At 37.7% G+C, this 17,210-nt stretch overlaps 1 pseudogene; it reads right to left on the bottom strand.

Moving 5' to 3' along the window:
* Positions 1–15,008: 15,008 nt before the first annotated feature.
* On the bottom strand, positions 15,009–15,814 carry LOC100453972 (prohibitin 1-like; annotated as a pseudogene).
* Positions 15,815–17,210: the final 1,396 nt, after the last annotated feature.

Genomic DNA, 17,210 nt, shown 5'->3' with positions numbered 1-17,210 from the left:
GCCTCCTGAGTAGGTGGAATTACAGGCATGCACCACCATGCCTGGCTAATTTTTTGTATTTTTAGTAGAGACGGGGTTTCTCCATGTTGGTCAGGCTGACCTCGAACTCCCAACCTCAGGTGATCTGCCTGCCTCGGCCTCCCAAAATGCTGGGATTACAGGCATGAGTCACCCCTCCCAGCCAAGTTTTTAAAAATTAGCATCAGATCAATAGAATAAAGCCAAAGACAGCAGAAGAAAATAAATAATAAAAAAGCAAATGTTAATGACAGAAAAAGCAAATATACAATAGGTATCATTAATTAAATCAAAATTGTGTTTTTTAACAAACTAATGAAATAAGTAAGCTTTTGATGAAACTGATTAATATGACAAAAATAAGAGAGTAAGAAAACAAATGAAAAATAAAATGAGGAGACACTTAAGAGATTGAAAATATTATAATATTATGTACAATTTTATTACCTTTTTAAGCTTAGTTTGCCATTGATGAAGTTTCTGAATTGCTCAATGTACTTTATTTGAGGAATTTAAGAAGTATTTCTTCTTTATGTACTCTTTGTAAACATTTTGTATAAGACTGGAATTGAAAGTAAAACATGGGTGTAGTGTTGTTTCTTTAGGAAGATTTCCCAATTACTCTATCTACTTTATTCATTTAATATATATTTTTTGAACACCTCAAGGCACTGTTCTATACTTCAGAAATTCCTGGTGAGCAAGTCAGAAAGGTCCCTGTTCTTATGGATTGTATACGTCAATAAAGGGGAGACAGAGAAGTAAGATCCTTTCGGAAAGTGGGAGCCCATGAAGAAAATAAAAAAGAGTGATGTCATTGTGGATTATGGGGGCTACCTCAAACTGAGTAGTCAGAAGACTCTCTCTCAGGTGGAGATGTCTGTGCTAGGACATTATGGGCAAAAGAGATCTATCTAGGAAAATATCTAGGGAGAATATTATAAGCCAGTTCTGGCCAGTAGAACTTCTGTGATGAAGGAACCTTCTATGTTTGTGTTGTCTGATGAGGTCACTACTAACTACATGTGGCTGTCAAACACTTGAAATGTGGCTCGTGTGACTGAGGAACTAAATTGTTAATTTTTATTTAATTTTAATTAATTTAAATTTAAATAGTCATGTGAGTATGTCAATAAATATAAAACCTTAATTAAAAACACATTTGTAGAGAAATATATTTGCTAAACTACTGATAAAAAAAGAGAAAGATTTAAAGTATATCTTTATTTTAAAATCTTCCTAGAGAAACAAGACCGGGCCCAAGTGTTTTACTGTCAATTCCAATATTATACAAAATATTCAAAAAGAGTAGATAAAGAGGAAATATTTCTCAAATTCCTTTTGACAACAAAACAAGAACTACATAAGGAGAGATTGTATAGACTGATTCCACTCATGAGCATAGAAACAATATTCTTAAAGTATTAGCAAACCTAATTGAGTAATTATTATAAATGAAATAATGGCTCACATGGATTAATCCCTGGAAAGCAAGTTCAATCAATATTTACTGAATGCTGCTGTGAGTAATATTGTCCTAGGTGCCCGGAAATGCTGCAGTGAACAAAATGAACACCCTTGCCTACATGGAGCTAAGGCAGACCATGAACCAATAAATACAATCCATAGTCCAGCCCTGCAGGATAAATGCTCTGGAGAATAATGAAACAGGGGAGACAGGGAAGGGTTGGCCCGAGATGACCCTGCAAGGGAAGGGTTGGCCTGAGACGACCCCACTGAGAGAGCAGCATCTGATCAAACATCTTAAGGGTGTGAGGAACAGAGCTTGTGTTGATAGAAGAGGAAAGAGCCTTCTGGGCAGAGGAGTTGGTGTGCTTGAGCAGTTAGCAGGAAGGCAGTGCATTTGGAGCTGGGTAAGTAGATATGAGATGTCCAGGAAAAGATCTCGAGGTGACAAAGAACAGGTCACATAGGGCCTTGCAGGCCAATGCAAAGAGTGAGTGTATCAGTTGGGAAGCCACTGGAGGGTTGAAATTTTAAAAAGACATCATGCAACTTGATTTAAAAAGGATCACCCTCCTGCTGTGTTGAGAATAGTCTGGACAGAAGCAGAGAGAAAAACGAGGAGGTGAGCACAATTATCCAAGGAGGAGGAGACAGTGGATTGTGAGGAAGGATTCAATGGCACAACAGCTGTGACGAGATCATCTTTCGGATACATTCAGGTGGAATTGACAGGAGTTGCCAATGGAACTGTTGTGGAATCAAGGAAAGGCCAGGGAGAGCTCCAAGGCTTATGCCCCGGGCAACTAAAATGATGGAGTTGACATTTCGGGAGATGCTGAGACTCTGGAGGAACAAGTGTGGGGAGAAAGGCAAGCTCAGTTTTGGACATGCTGGGTTTGAAGTGCTTGTCACACATCCGGGGAAGGATGTGAAAAAGATGGCTGAACAGAGGGGTCTGAAAGTGGGGGCAGAAGTCTGGTAAACATTTGTGAGAGCTCAGTTTAAGGATGGCAACTAAAACTAGAACATGGGTCTATCATTTATTCCCAAACCTGACCAAGGTTGAACCAAAACAGGAAACCACAGACCAGTCTCGCTTATGGATGTAGATACAAAAATCCTAAATAAAACAAAATCAAACAGAATCTAATAGCATATTTTTAAAAATCATTGTAGCAAAGAATGATATAGTCTACATATGTGATGGGTTCACTGTTGGAAAAGCATTTATATAACCCATCATACTATCAAAGCTAAGAAAAAAAAACAAGTCAGTAAATATCTCCACTATGCAGAAAGGCATTTGACAAAATTTGAAACTCATTTATTACAAAAACGAAATTCTAAAATTCTAGTAAAAATTCTAAAAGATGTATGCACAAAGGTCTTTGTTGTAGCATCTTGTTTTTGAAAAGACACAAATATCCATCAGTAGTTTGTTGATTGAACGAACTATATTTCACACATATTCTGCAGTTGAAAAAATACAAGAATACCCCTATATACTGCTACAGAGCAAATGTCAGGGTAGATAGTTGAGAGAAAAAGAAAATTTAAAAAATTATGTGCAGTATGCTACTATTTCCCAAAGAAATAGGAGTATATAAATATATGCATATATTTTCCCATATTAAAATTAGAAGTTTTTTTTTTTTTTTTTTTTGAGATGGAGTCTTGCTCTGTCACCCAGGCTAGAGTGCAATAGCGTGATCTCGGCTAACTGTGACCTCCACCTTCCAGGTTCAATCGATTCTCCTGCCTCAGCCTCCTGAGTAGCTGGAACTACAGGCGCGGACCACCATGCCTGGCTAATTTTTGTATTTTTAGTAGAGACGGGGTTTCACCATGTTGGCCAGGCTGGTCTTGAACTCCTGACCTCAAGTGATCCACCCACCTTGGCCTCCCAAAGTGCTGGGATTACAGGTGTGAGCCACTATGCCCAGCCAAGAATTTTTAAAACCTAAAAAAAGTACAACTTACTGTGAGGGAGAGAAGAAACAAGGTGCAGGAGACAAGGTTAAAATCTACCTGCCTGGAAGTCTCTGGTTTTCACCATGACACGTGTATACCTATGTAACAAACCTGCATGTTCCACATATGCATCCCAGATCTTAAAGTAAAATTGTAAAAAAAAAAGAAAAAAAGAAAAAGAAAGTCTCTGGTTTTATAAATTTGCCTTTGACACCATGTAAATGTTTTGCATAATTACAAAACAAAATTATATTTGGAAAAAAAAAGGCCCTGAAAATTGAAAGCAAAATAAAACAACTGTACTTAGCTATGTATTGCACTGGTGGCCTACCTGTGCATAGAGAAACTATTTCAAAAACTTTAAAACACAGTCATTTAACTTTAGCGGGATAAACTGTAAGGACAAAAAGATGCAAACAAAAATCTTAAACAGATTTTAGGAAACATTGTTTGTGGTAGTGTTGCTGTCCGTTATCTGAAGACTTGTGTCCACCATACATGGTGAGATAAAGCAAATGAATAATTATCTTAGTTCATTGGTATTCAGGATTTCTGTCTTGAGTACAAGAATATATTGATATAATATTGATGAATTTTAGTGAAAGTCTATAGCCCTCAATTTGAATTGGTAGAATTTACCAGTTAACCCATCTGGGCCTGGTGCTTTCTGTTGCGGAATATTATTAATTATTGAATCTATTTCTTTAATAGATATAGGTCCATTCAGATTGTCTATTCCTTCTTGTATTAATTTTGGCAGACAGTGTCTTTCAGGGAACTGGTACGTTTTATCTAGATTATCCCATTCATGGGCACAGATTTGTTCATAGTATTCCTTGATTCTACTTTTAATGTCTATGGGATCTGAGGTAAATTCCTACATTTTACTTATGATATTAATAATTTGTGTTCTCTCTATTTTTTTTAGTTAACCTGACAAGGGGTTTATCAATTTTATTGATATTTTCAAATAACCAGCTTTTGATTTTGTTGCTTTTCTCTATTGATTTTCTGTTTTCAATTTAATGGATTTCTGCTCTGATTTTTATTATTTATTTTCTTCTGCTTACTTTCAATTTAATTTGTTCTTGTTTTACTAGTTTTCCAAGGTGGAAGATTATTTTATTTATTTTAGCTCTTCCTTCTTTTCTAATATATTCATTGAGTACTATAAATTTCTAAGCACTGCTTTTACTGCATTTCATTTTTTTAAGTTTTATCTTCATTTTCATTTACTTAAAAATATTTTAAAATTTCTGTTGACATTTCTTCTTTGATCCATGTGTTATTTAAAGGCATGTTGTTTAATCTGCCATTATTTGGGGGGATTTTCCAGCTATCTTTACTGACTTCTAGTTTAATTCCATTGTGGTCTGAGAGTGGACATTGTATAATTTCCATTCTTTTAAATTTGTTAAGGTATGTTTTATGGCCCAGAGTGTGATCTATTCTTGTGAATGGATGTTCCTTGTGAGCTTGAGAAGAATGTGTATTCTGCTGTTGTTGGATGAAGTGGTCTATAGATATCCATTACGTCCAGTTAATTGATAGTGTTGTTGAGTTCAACTCTGTCTTCACTGATAATTTGCCTGCTCAATCTGTCCATTTCCAATACAGGGGTGTTGAACTCTCCAACTGTAATAGTAGATTAATCTGTTTCTCCTTGCAGCTCTATCAGCTTTTTGCCTCACATATTTTGATTGTCTGTTGTTAGGCACATACATTTTAAGGATTGTTATGTCTTCCTGAAGATTTGACCTCTTTCTTATTATCTAATACCCCTCTTTATTTCTGACACTTTCCTTGCTGTGAAGTATGCTCTATTTGAAATAATTATAGCAACTCCAGCTTGATTAGTGTTACTACAGTAATCTCTTTCCATCCATTTGCTTTTAATCTATATATGTATCTTTATATTTAAAGTGGGTTCCTGTACACAGCTTATAGCTGGGTTTGTTTTTTGATTCACTCGACAATCTCTCTTTTCTTTGATGCCTTTAGACCACTGACATTCAGAGCAACTACTGATGTGGTTGGTTTAATATCTACCATATTTTGGCTGGGCATGGTGGCTTACACCTGTAATCTCAGCAGTTTGGGAGACCGAGGTGGATAGATCACTTGAGGTCAGGAGTTTGAGACCAGCCTGGCCAACATGGCAAAACCCTGCGTCTACCAAAAATACAAAAATTAGCCAGGTGTAGTGGGGGTGCCTGTAATCCCAGCACTCAGGAGGCTGAGGCAGGAGAATCGCTTCAACCCGGAAGGCGGAGTTTGCAGTGAGCTGAAATGGTGCCACTGCACTCCAGCCTGGGTGACAGAATGAGACTCTGAAATAATAATAATAATAATAATAATAATAGTAATAATATCTGCCATATTTTTCTATTTGTTGCCCTTGTTCTTCCTGTTTTTTCTTTTACTCTTTTTTTTTTTTTTTTGCCTTTGTGGCTTTAATTGGGCATTTTATATGATTCCATTTTCTTACCTCTCTTAGCGTATCAGTTGCAATATTTTTTTTTTTTTACTCTTTTTAGTGGTTGACCTAGAGTTTACAATATATGTTTACAACTAAGCAAGACCACTTTCAAACAGCACTATACTGCTTCATGGGTAGTGCATGTACCTTATAATAATAAAATAATTCTAATTCCTCCTTCCTGTTCATTGTATCATTTCTGTCATTTATTTTGCTTATATATGTCACACATGTATATTATATGTATCTATATATTCAAATACAATTTTGCTATTATCATTTTGAATAAACTGCTATCTGATAGATCAATTGAGAATAAGAAAAATAGCATTTTAATTTTATTTTCACTTACTCTTTCTTCACTGCTCTTCTTTAAGTATATGTGAGTTTCCAACCTATATTATTGTCCTTTTCTCAAAGGAATTTCTTTTAACATTTCTTGCAAGGCAGGCCTACTGGAGACAAATTTCCTAAATTTATATTTCACTGAGGAAGTCTTTATTTCCATCCACTTTTGAAGGATGATTTCACAGAGTACATAATTCTAGGTTGGTGCGGTTTTTTCTCTCAACATTAAATATTTAACTCACTCTCTTCTTGCTTGCATGGTTTCTGAGGAGGACCAATTAAAGTTTCAAGAGAGCATTGAGTCTATTTCATAGCAAATCTAATGTGAATGAGTCCAACCATTAGGTTCATGGGAAAAATCTTACTGCCTTCCCTCTACTAGGCACAGAAAGGTTGCTCGGCTTTCATTTATGTCTCCTTTACTCCAGCAGTCACGGAGTCTAAGCAGTAGCCTTGTTGATTTGTTGATTCAGCAGACATTTGCTGATGTGCTGCTGTGTGCCATTGCTGGGAGAGGGGTGGGGAAGCACAGAGTTGAATGAGGCCCAGGTCCATCTGCAAAGAAACTCAGCAGAGTGTGGGGAAAGCAAGGAAGAGCCACAAGGGAAAAAGCAGGGCCAAGTTAGGTAATCACTCACTGATTCATTCGTTCATTTAACTAACCTTCATTGAGCCCTTCCATGTGTCAATATCATGCTGGACTCTGGGGACAATATGATAAATATAAGATTGCTCATCCCTTCAAAGACTCTCAGTTAATTGAGACATACACTTAAGAAGAAAGTTGCAACACAATGTGGTAAATCCAGTGATAAAATCATCCAAAGAATATTATAGAAATAGAACAATATCTAATCTAATGGAGGAAGGGAAAGAGCTGAGAGTAGAGATTTGAGGAAGGCTCTGAGTTGAACATTAGGCAATTCATACAAATTAAACAGGTAAAGAAGACAGGAACAGCATTCTAGACAGAAGGGACAATATGGAAAAGACACTGAGACAAATGAACAAAAACAGCAAAAACAACCTCATTTGATCAAATCCTGGGACACCATCCAAAGAGCTGATGCTGAAGAGTGATATAATCTGATTTGAATTACCCAATTGATATTATGGAGGCCATGTGTAGAATAGTTTGAAAGAGATCAGAAGGAAGGTTGAGAAGAATAAGTTAGAGATAAGATGGAGAGCTCATTTCTGGATATGTGGCACTTGAGGGGCCTAAGAAACAACACTTGGGAGGTGAGCAAGAAGGCAAGCATTGAGTCAGGCCTGAGTATGAGCACAGCCACCATGGAGATTCTAAATTGGATTGCTGCTGGGCAGTGGGAGAGCGCTGTAGGGAAAACTCCCCCTGAGATGGGTTACATTTAGGACTCGCCTAGAACCCAAGACTGGGAGTCTAAGAGGGATGAAAAGACGTGGTACCTGGGATGATACATGGTCACCTTGGCCCTGAATACCTTCCTTGTGGTTAGCAAGTCTAGCAGAAGGCAGTTCTAACATGTTACAGTTCAGATTTTCACTTTCTCCCAGCAGAGCATGGTTAAGCAACAGCACTACATGTCTGAGCTAGATGTAAATCAAATGCAAGGTGGTTGACAGGGGATTTTGGTCCAAATAACAGGTCAGACCCTTTCAGGCTCCATAAAAAGAGTCATAAAGATCAGTATCTACAAAAACCTGAATTCCATTTTCCACGAAAGGAAATGTGAGATCCCCTGGAGCCCCTGTCAGCTTCATTTTATTGGTGGACAGATGGGGAGGGAAGGGGATCATATCTCATTCCTTCAATAGATTATAGAATCCAAGAATCATGGAATCACATGGCTGAAGGCTATGTTGGAGGTCGATTTATCTGACCTCCGTTCAGAAACTGGAAATAAATCTTCACTAGCAACATTACAAGAAGGAATTCCTTCAGTGTCCCTAGTAGGAGTCAGGGCCAGCTAATGTTTTGGGACCACTTTGGAGACATAGAGGAAATGAAAAGGCCCTCAGAGAGGCAATGAAAAATACTGCATTTAATGATATCAATGAGAAAAAAATGATCTTGGCAATAAGGCTGCTCCATTGTAAGCTGGGTTACATGTAGGTTTGGACAAAAAAAGGCTCTGGATTAAGAAGTACTTAGTCTAAAACAGGAAACAAGAATGGGAGGGTGGTTATCATCATACTCCATCCTTTCTCCCTGTATTTGCAACAGTAAGCATGGCAAATAATGTATCTTATATTAAAAAGAACCCAGTGAACACTTGAACATTTAGTTCTCTACAAATCATCATGAAACACAATTTGTGTCTAATAAAGCTAAGACTCAGAAAATGTAAGTGATATGACCAGGTTCACGTGGTTAGTAGGCTGAAGGGTCTGGAAGCAAAACCCAGTGTTCCTTGTGGCATAATTTCTTCCAGATTCTAAGCACCATTTTCATTGAGAAATGTTTTTTAAAATTATTTTTAGTTTGGTAAAATATATGTAACATAAAATTTGCCATTTTAATGTACAATTCAGTGGCATTAATGACTTTCACAGTGATGTGCAACTATTACCACTACCTATTTTCAAAATTTTTCATTAGCTCAAAACAGAAACTCTGTAACCATTAAGCAATGACTCCCCATATTGCTCTTTCACCCATCCCCTGATAACCTCTAACCTACTTTTTCCACTATGCATTTTCTTATTCTAGATATTTCACATAAGGGAACTGCTATTGTTTGCATACTTGACCCTCCAAACTTCATGTTAAAATTTTACCCCCTAGTGTTGGAGGGGGGTCTAATGGGAGGTGTTTGGGTCATGGCTGAAGATCCCTCATGAATGGCTTGGTGCTGCGCTTGATATGATAAGTAAGTTCTTGCTGCAATGGTTCCTGTGACAGCTGTGAGAGCTGGTTATTAGAAAGAGCCTAGAACCTTCCCCGATCCTCCATGTGATCTTTATATGCCAGCTCCTCTTTCCCTTCCACCATGAATGGAAGCTTTCTGAGGCCCTCACCAGATGCAGATGCTGGTGCCATGCTTCTTGCAGAACTCTGCAGAACTCTGAGCCAAATACATCTCTTCTTTATAAATTACCCAGCAGCCGCAAGTATTCTTTTATGGCAACACAGATGGACTGACAGAAACCATAAACTATTTGTTCTTTCATGTCGGGCTTATTTCAGTTAGTGTCGTGTTTCAAAGTTCATCCATGGTTTAACATGTATAAAAACTTTCTTCAGTTTTTATAGCTAAATAATATTCCACTGAACATATATACCATTTTATGCTCATCTGATGGACGCTTAGGTTGCTTCACCTTTTAGATATTGTGTATAATGCTGCAATGAATATTGGCATATAAGCATTTGAGTCCCTGTTTTTAATTCTTTTGAGTATATACGTAGCAGTGAAATTGCTCAGTCATGAGGAAATTATGTGTTTAGCTTTTTGAGGAACCAGACACTCTTTCCTATGGTGGCTGCACCATTTTACAGTCCAGCCAGCAATGTATGGAGGTTCCAGTTTCTCCACATCTACTTGTTATTTTCTGTTTCTCTAAATAGTCATAATAGCAGGTGTGATGTAACACCTCATTATGTTTTTGTTCTGCATTTTCCCAATAACTAATTAGATTGAGAATCTTTTAAAAACTGTTTATTAGCCATGTGTGCATCATCTTTGGATAAATACCTCTTCAAGTCGTTTGTCCATGTTTTAATCTGGTCGTTTATTTGTTGTTGAGTTGTGGGAGCTCTTTAGATATTCTGTGCATTCACCCCTTATCAGATATATGACTGCAAATATTTTCTCTCATTCTGTGGGATGCCTTTTTACTCTGTTGATAGTGTACTTTGATGCACAAAGGTTTTTAATTTTGAGGAAGCCCAATTTAACTATTTTTTATTGAGTGTACTTTGGAGTCATATTCAAGAAATAATTGCCAAATCCAATGTCATGAGGCCTCGCCCTTTGTTTTCTTCCAAGAGTGTTATAGTTTTAGCTCTTACATTTGGATATTTGATCCATTTTAATCATTTGGTATAAGGTAAGAATTCAACTTTATCTTTTCATGTGTGTATATTTGCTTTTCCCAGCACCACCATTTGTTGAAAATAATGGCTTTTCCCCAACGCATAGCCTTGGTACCTTTGTTGGAAATAATTTGATCATCTATGCAAGGATGTTTTAAAGGTCTGTCTATTCCATCTGATTGTTCAGCATGATAGCCTTTATGCCAGTCAAACACTGTTTTGATTACCATAATTTTGTAGTACTTTTGAAATCAGGAAGTGTAAAACCTCCGACTTTGTTCTTCTTTTTCAAGATTGTTTGGTGCTCTTTGTCCCTTGAAATTCCATATGAATTTCACGATGGATTTTTCTATTTAAGCAAAAAAAAATCATTGGGATTTTGATAGGGGTTGCACAGAATCTGTATATCATCTTGGGTCATATTGATATCTTACTAATATTAAATTTTCCAATTCATGAACATGGGATTTCTTTCTATTAATTTGTGTCTTTAATTTCTTTCAGCATATTTTATAGTTTTCAGTGTACAAGTCTTTTACCTTCTTGGTTAAATATATTCCTAAGGGTTTTATTCTTTTTGATGCTATTGCAAATGGAATTGTTTGCTTAATTTCTTTTGAAGATCATTCATTGTTAGTGTATTAAAACACAACTGATTTTTTTTTTTGGTGTGCTGATTTTGAACCCTGCAACTTTACTTAATTCAATTAATTCTATTTTGAGAAAAAATGTAGAGTCTTCTACATATGAGATAATGTCAACTGCAACAGAGATAATTTTACTTATTTCTGTCCAATTTGTAAGCCTTTTATATCTTTTAAAACATTTTTATTTATTTATTTATTTAATTTATCTCACTCTGTCACCCAGGCTGGAGTGCAGTGGTGCGATCTCGGCTCACTGCAACCTCCGCCTCCCAGGTTCAAGAGATTCTCCTGCCTCAGCCTCCTGAGTAGCTGGGATTACAGGCGTGCACCATCATGCCCAGCTAATTTTTGTATATTTAGTAGAGATGGGGTTTCACCATGTTGGCCAGGCTGATCTCAAACTCCTGACCTCAAGCAATCCACCTGCCTTGGCATCCCAAAATGCTGGGATTATAGGTGTGAGCCACTGCACCTGGGCAGTATGCCTTTTATATCTTTTTCATGACTAATTGCTCTGGCTAAGACTTTCAGAACTATGGTGAAAGTGAGCATCCTTGTCGTGTTCCTAATTTTAGAGGAAAAGCTTTCACTCTTTCACAATTTAGTATGATGTTGACTGTGTATTTTTTATATGTGCCTCTCATTATGTTGAGATAATTTTCTTCTATTCAAAATTTGTTGTATTTTTATTATGAAAGGATGTTAAATTCTGTTATATCCTTTTTTTCCCACATCGATTGAGAAGTTTGTGTGGCGTTTTTCCCTTGATTCTTTTAATGAAGGTGTTATAGTGATTGATTTTCATGTGTTGAGCAATCTTGGCATTGTAGAAATAAATCCTATTTGGCCATGGTGTACCATTCTTTTAATACGTTGTTGGATTTGGTTTGCTAGTATTTTCTTAAGTGTTTTTGCATCTTTATTTACTTATTTATTTTACTTTTGTTGTGAGACGGAGTCTTGCTCTGTCGCCCCCAGGCTGGAATGCAGTGGCGCGATCTCGGCTCACTGCAAGCTCCGCCTTCCGGGTTCACGCCATTCTCCTGCCTCAGCCTCCCCGACTAGCTGGGACTACAGGCGCCCGCCACAACGCCCGGCTAATTTTTTTGTATTTTCAGTAGAGACGGGGTTTCCCTGTGTTAGCTAGGATGGTCTCGATTTCCTGACTTCGTGATCCGCCCGCCTCCGCTTCCCAAAGTGCTGGGATTACAGGCGTGAGCCACCGCGCCCGGCCTTATATATTATTCTTTAACAGGGAGTCTCGCTCTGTCGCCCAGGCTGGAGTGCAGTGGCGCGATCTCAGCTTACTGCAACCTCCGCCTCCTGAGTTCAAGCGATTCTCCCACCTCAGCCTTCTGAGTAGCTGGGACTGCAGGCGCATGCCACCACGCCCAGCTAATTTTTTGTATTTTTAGTAGAGACGGGGTTTCACCGTGTTAGCCCAGATAGTCTCGATCTCCTGACCTCATGATCTGCCCGCTTCGGCCTCCCAAAGTGCCGGGGTTACAGGTGTGAGCCACCGCGCCCGGCCTTGCATCTGTATTTATAAAGGGTATTGATCTTTACTCTTGTATGGTGTTTTGTAATCAGGGCAAAGCTTTGTAATCAGGGTAAAGCTGGCTTTATATATTAAGAAATGTTTCCTTCCTCTTCTAGTTTTTTAAGTACTATGAGAAGGATTGATTTTAATTCTTTTTTAAGTAGTTGTAGAATTCACTAATTGAGCCATCTGGTCTTGGACTTCTTTTTTTGAAAAAAAATTTTTTTTGAGACCCAGTCTTGCACTGTCGCCCAGGCTGGAGTACAGTGGCACAGTCTCGGCTCACTGCAGACTCTGCCTCCCAGGTTCAAGTGATTCTTATGCCTGAGCCTCCTGAGTAGCTGGGATTACAGGCATATGCCACCACACTGGCTAATTTTTGTATTTTTAGTAGAGATGGGGTTTCGCCATGTTGGCTAGGCTGGTCTCAAACTCCTAACCTCAAGTGATCTGCCCACCTCAGCCTCCCAAAGTGCTGGGATTACAGGCGTGAGCCACCGCGCCTGACCTTTTTGAAGGTTTTTGGTAATTAATTCAATCTCTCTAATTGTGTTATATATGTCTTCAGATGCCTCTTTTTTCTGGAGTTCAATTAATTTTATACTTCTGAGAATTTCTTTATTTAGGTTATCTAATTTTTGTGTACAAATATTCATAGTATTCTTATATATTCCTTTTAATTTATGTAAGTTCAGCACTGTTATTTGTGTCTCCTCTCTATTTTTTGTTGTCAGTCTTGGCAAAATTTGTCAATATTGTTGATATTTTTCCAAGAACCAACTATTGTTTTCATCGATTCTCTGTATTTTTTTCTATTCTTTATTTTATTTATCTCCACTCTAATTTTTATTATTACATTTCTTCTCCTAGACTTCAATTAATTTTCTCTTCTTTTTCTTATTCCTCAAAATATAAAGTTAGGTTGTTGCATTGAAATGTGTTTAAATGTAGGCATTTATGGTTTTAGATTTTTCTCTGAGCACTGCGTTTATTGCATCCCATAAGTTTTGGTATGTTGTATTTTCATTTTCATTCATCTCTAAGTATTTTCTAATTTACCTTGTTATATCTTCATTGACCCATTCGTTGTTTAATAGAGTGTTGCTTAATTTCTTTATATTTGTGACTTCCTAAGTTTTCCTTCTGTTATTAATTCCTGGCTTCATTCCACTGTGGCTAGAGAAAATACTTTGTATGATATCAATGTTTTAACACATCTTAATCCTTGTTTTGTGACCTACCATATGATCTATCCTGGAGAATAGTCTATGTGTACTTGAGACACATGCATATTTTTCTGTTGTTGAATAAGGTGTTCCTATGTCTGTTAGGACTAGTTGGTTTATAATATCTTTCAGGTCTTACATATTATAATTGATCTTCTGTCTAGATGTTCTATACATTATTGAAAGCGGGGTATTGAAATTCCCAACTAATATTATAGAACTATTTTTCCTTTTAATTCTGTCAATGTTACCTCTCTCTCTCTCCCTCCATACACACACACACACACACACACACACACACACACACACACACACACACCCCAAAGACCTTTGAAAGCCCTTATATATACATAAGTGCTCTTGTTTGGTGTATATATGCCTATAATTTTTTATCCCCTTTGTTAGCCGATTGTTTTATCTCCTTTGTCTCTTATAAAACTAGAGTGTCTGTAGTATAGGCTTCCAGCTCTCTTTTGGTTATTATTTGTGTGATATACTTTCCCAGTTTTCATTTTAACCTATTTGTGTTTTTAGTTCTAAATTGAGTGTTTTGTAGGTAGCATATAATTGTATCATTTTTTACCAAATTCATTCTGCTAATATCCACCTTTTGATTAGAGGGTTTAATGCATTTACATTTACTAATAAGGAAGGATATCTGCTATTTGTTGTTTCCTGTATATCTTATACATTTGTTCCATTATTCCATTATTGCCTCATTTTAGGGTTAGTTATATTTTTAATTTTTCAATTTTAGTAAACCAATTTGGTTTTCCTCTCCTTTACTTTTGTGTATATTCTTGAGCTATTTTATTTTTTGTTACTATGGGGATTACATTTAACATCCTTAATTTGTAACAATATACTTTGAATTGATACCAACTTAACTTTAATTTCATACAAAAACTCTGTTCATGTACATCTCCGTCTTCTCCTTTTATGTTATCGTTGCCACAAATTACAACTTTATACACTGTGTAGCCATTACATAGATTCATATTTTACACATTTGTATTTAAATCATGTAATAAACACAAAGTGGAATTATCAGTCAAAAAAATAATAATACTAGCATTTATATTTACCCGTTAAGTTACCTTTACTGGATATCTTCATTTATATATTGATTTTTTAGAGATCTGAAGTGATTTTACTTTGACTTCCTTCACTTTAAGCCAATCGTGACATTTCACAGTGATTTCTGGGTTGCGGGCAGAAGGAAGGCGGTGTTAACCCTCGAGGCTGTGGCACAGTTGGCCCGCGCAGGTGTAGGCAGGGTCGGGGGTGGCGGCCCTCACTGGGGCGGCTGGAGGAGCCGGGATTGCCCTGCCAGAGGTAGGTGATATTCCGAGAGCGAGAGCTTGCACGTGATGCCCTCTGCAGCTTCCAGTTCGCGCAGCTCATCAGGCCGTCCCCCGCAGTGGCCAGTGAGTTGGCCATCATCTCGGCTACTTTGGAGTCGCCCTTGGCAGAGACGATGGCCCCTTTTTCTGCCGCTCAGCCTTTTCCGGCACAAATCTGGCCCTCTCTGCTTCCTGCTGAGCCACCTGTTTGGCTTTCACCGCTTCTGTGAACTCCTTTCCGAAGGTCGCTCCTGTCAAGGACACGTCGTCCAGGATGAGCCCAAAGGTGGCTGGCTGCTCGCTCCGTAGGGTCGCCGCTCACCTACCTGGAGACTAGCTCTCTATGGGTGAATAGTTCTCCAGCATCAAAGCAGCCACCACTGACTTGAGGATCTCGGTAGGGATGGACGGCAGCACACGCTCATCATGGTCCTCTGTGATGCTGGTGAAGATGCGAGGAAGCTGGCTAGTGAAGGGCGGGAAGAGGATGCGCAATGTGATACTGACATTCTGTAAAGCTTTGTTACTAGTGATGAATGGCACATTACGTGGTCGAGAAGGGCAGTCAAAAATAATTGGTTTCTGTACCCATGGGATGAGTCTCTTCTACCACAATGTCCTGTACGCCATGGAATCGGTCAGAGATGACAGCTCTGTGTCCAGCATCCACATTATATAAGGCAGAGTTCACCAGGCCTCCTGCAACAGCTAAGGTCAGGCCAAACTTGCCAATCTACTCAAACACTTTGGCAGCCATGTTTCCTTCTGCGGGCCCTCTCACACCTGCTTCCACTCTGACCTCCACATGAATTCCCCAGCCACACACACCAAATCTTTATTTCTTCATACAGCTTTGATTAATTATCTAGTGTCCTTTCAATTCAAGCTGCAGAAATATCATTAGCATTTCTTGTAGGACAGGTCTAGTGGTAACAGACACTCTCACCTTTTGTTTATCTTGGAACCTCCTAAATTCTCCCTCATTTCTGAAGGATAATTTTGTCAGATATAAAATTCTTGATTATCAGGGTGATTTTATTTTAGCTCTTTAAATGTGTCATCCCAGTGCCTCTGGACTGTATAGTTTCTGATAAAAAATGATCTGTTAATCTTATCAATGAGCCCTGTACGGTCATTGATATGTATGAGTCACTTCCCTTTTGCGGCTTTCAAAATTCTTTTTGTTTTCGTTTTTTTGACTATTTGATTATAATGTGTCTCGCTGTGGATAACTTTGAGTTTATCTTACTTGGCATTCATTGAGTGTCTTGAATTTGTAAATTCATGTATTTCATCAAATTTGGGATGTTTTCAGCCATAAAATAATTCAACCTTTTTGACCCCTTTCTCTCCTAGAACACTAATAATGCATGTGTTGTTTCCCTTGATGGTGCACAGTTCACTTATGCTCAGTTCATTTTTCTTCATTCTTTCTTATTTTCTCTTCTCAGATTTAATCATTTTGACTGTCCTATCTTTGTTATTTCTTCTGCCAGCTTAAATCTGTTCTGCGCCCATCCCACTTCTGCTTGTTTTTAATGTTCCCATGGGGACATGAAGGCTCAGCAATGCCTACTCTGCCATTTTGCTGATGTCATCTCTTGAGAAGGTAGTTTGAAATCATATACTTTATTTGTATGAGGGTCTGTGCATATGGTGAAAACCTCACTTTTAAATTAAGGGAATTAGTTTGTAGTATTGTTTAATTCTGCTGTACTTGAGATTTTCACTAAAATTTAATACTATCTGATATTACATCCCACCACATGATAATTAACTGCCATGTCAAGATTTTATTTTTTGCTTAGACATAGAATTTGAGAAACCAACATGATTTTTGAAGCTCTAATACAATGCCTGCCTTGTTCTCAGCACTCTTACCATATTATCTGCTGCATTCTCACCAACTTTCTAGGAAGACATAACATGACAATAAATTTGACAGTGCCTTCTCAAGTGCAAGTCAGTTTTCAGATATGTCATTTCATCACAAATCATTTGCATTTAAAAAATTCCTTGGTTAATTACTTAGTGTTTATTATATTTTTTTCTCAATATTATGTGTCACCATTGACAAGGATTTTATTTGCCTAATTTTTCTCAAAGAAGAATAATACGTAGCCACATATACCAAAACCACAGATAACCCAGCT

This window comes from Pongo abelii, chromosome 8 (assembly GCF_028885655.2).
Source record: "Pongo abelii isolate AG06213 chromosome 8, NHGRI_mPonAbe1-v2.0_pri, whole genome shotgun sequence".
NCBI classification, from domain to species: Eukaryota; Metazoa; Chordata; class Mammalia; order Primates; family Hominidae; genus Pongo; species Pongo abelii.
Note: the sequence above shows the minus strand (reverse complement) of the source record. Positions and strands in the feature narration are given on the sequence as shown.